Source organism: Eptatretus burgeri, chromosome 9 (genome assembly GCF_056783735.1).
Source record: "Eptatretus burgeri isolate ZD-2024b chromosome 9, Ebu_testis_v1, whole genome shotgun sequence".
NCBI classification, from domain to species: Eukaryota; Metazoa; Chordata; class Myxini; order Myxiniformes; family Myxinidae; genus Eptatretus; species Eptatretus burgeri.
In genome coordinates this window covers 18,060,501-18,063,000 of record NC_140969.1, presented here as the reverse complement: position 1 = coordinate 18,063,000, position 2,500 = coordinate 18,060,501, and positions in this window count along the sequence as shown.

The window sequence follows — 2,500 nt, the reverse complement described above, 5'->3', positions numbered from 1 at the left end:
GTTGAATTTCTTATTATAGTGTCAAAGATGGGGGGGGGGTTCTCTTCGGTGTTGTTGGGTTGCACATGTTTGGAATTTTAGTGATTTTGTTATTGTCTGTATGACTTGTGTGAATTTCTTACCTTTATAAATAAAAGAGCTTCAAAAGTCTCTCTCACTCACTCACCCACCCCTGCCCCTTCCTCTCCCACCCCTGTCCCTGCCTCTCCAACCCCTGTCCCTGCCTCTCCCACCCCTGTCCCTGCCTCTCCCACCCCTGTCCCTGCCTCTCCCACCCCTGTCCCTGCCTCTCCCACCCCTGTCCCTGCCTCTCCCACCCCTGTCCCTGCCTCTCCCACCCCTGTCCCTGCCTCTCCCACCCCTGTCCCTGCCTCTCCCACCCCTGTCGCTGCCTCTCCCACCCCTGTCCCTGCCTCTCCCACCCCTGTCCCTGCCTCTCCCACCCCTGTCCCTGACTCTCCCACCCCTGTCCCTGACTCTCCCACCCCTGTCCCTGCCTCTGCCATCCCTGTCCCTGCCTCTCCCTGCTTTGCAACCCTCGCCCTCTGTTGAGGGGACTATCAAGGACTGGCGGTTTCGTTGTGAATTTAAAATTGCTTCCCCATTGGCGAGCATGTACGAATCGGATTCAGAGTGAGCTGACCAGAGAGGTGCACAGGTCACTGCAAGTGCGAGCATACATGCATGCAGGCAGGCCTTTGCCAGGTAGATGGCGTGGGTTTTAAATGCTCCGGTTTTATATGGAGCCCGGCAGTTAAAAATAAAATGTTGCGATTTGGGCAAGTTTTAGCACTCTTCCCTTCTTCTCCTGTAGACTTGCCTTCCTCGTCCCTCACGCTGCCTTCCCTTCCCCGCTTCTCACGCCACCTTCCCTTCCACTCACGTTGCCTTCTATTCCCCTCACACCACATACTCTTCCACTCACACCACCCCTCACGCTTACACCCCCTCAACCACCAATGGATGCGTCCTAGTGATCTCCGCGTGCTGTATTAACATGCTGTTTTGACGTACCTCATTTCATTCAATCTTGTACTATCCCCCCCCCACCCCCCACGCTCTTCGCCACAAGCTCCACAACCAAACATATGTCAAGAACCACTCCCCTCACACTTACCTCCTCCCAAACCCCTCACCACTTCCACCACCCTCCTCACTCCCACCCCCTCCTGGAGTGTAAAGAGACGTTTGGTGAGGCATCACTCTCCCCACCACCCCACACCCCCTTTCCTAGCTTCCCCCTCCCCTCTCTCTTTCTCTTTCTCCTCTCCCCCCCACCCCTTCAATGCCCCTGTCAGTGAAGTGACAGGTTGTATTTGCTGGTTTTAAATAAGGCTGAGGCAATGTTTGTGGAAACAGAATATTTGAACAAATTAAGAAAATTTGGCATTGCTTTGCCCACTGGCGATCTCCCTGCATGATATCCGAGATAAAACAGCTCGTCTCGTCTTCATCCTAGTTTACTTTTGAAAGTAGTTTATAATTAGCATCTGCTCAATCAAGATGTTTTTAAGCAACAATAAGGGCTCAATAAAGCCAGAGGGAAGCAGTTATATTACAGCATCAGCATCTCAAGATAAAACATATAATTACAACAACCGACCAGCAGGAGGAGCTTCATACGAGGCTCTGTCATCGCAGACATTTTCACTATAGTCCTTCACTCGACTCCTTCTGAAACGCTACATGCATTATGACCAGTCAACAAGCTATGTGCTGGCATTAACACGACTTGGCCATCCCTCCCAAAGAATACATATAATGGGTGAATACATATAATGGGTGTATAATACAATCATAATATAATGGGTGTAAGCCTGGAACTTCGAACACAATTTTCTCCAAACATATTCTGTTCATACTTCCGAAATCTTCATATTATGTATTCCATGTATTTACGCAAGTGATAGCGGATTGAAAAAAAATCGAATATCGATCGAATTTTCAAAGAGGGAATCGATGACGTCACAATCAGCAGCGTTCGGCGGCAGCAAACCGACGGCCGGGTCCCAGACGACGTGCTTTACTTAACTAAGTCCATGAGTTCAGGACGTTTGTTCAACTCAGCATTTATGACTTTTATCCTGCCATGTTGTTAATCTGTTTATGGAGGTAATATAGAAACTATGAATATGTCAAATAGTTTGTTACTCATCCGGCACGATGTGTCAAGGCCAACAATCTAAAGCGACCAGTCTCAAACGCTACCATGGGCACCCAGACACGCCACCAATATGAACTGAGCTGTTGAATGCGGCGCACAACATCCAAAGAAACGACCATAACCGAGTATTGTGATCCGTCCTGTCCCCCATACCCGTCGTAGACGGGTATCTGCTAGTTCACGCTATGGCAAGAATCGGCTGGACATCAATTGCCAAGTCGGAAGATATTTTGTAAGAGCCTTTTTAAACACCAAAATAAAAATAAAAATTCCAAGCATGAAAACTGTTTTTTAATAAGGCAAATAATGTCATCGATACTAATAAAAGGCTGTGTG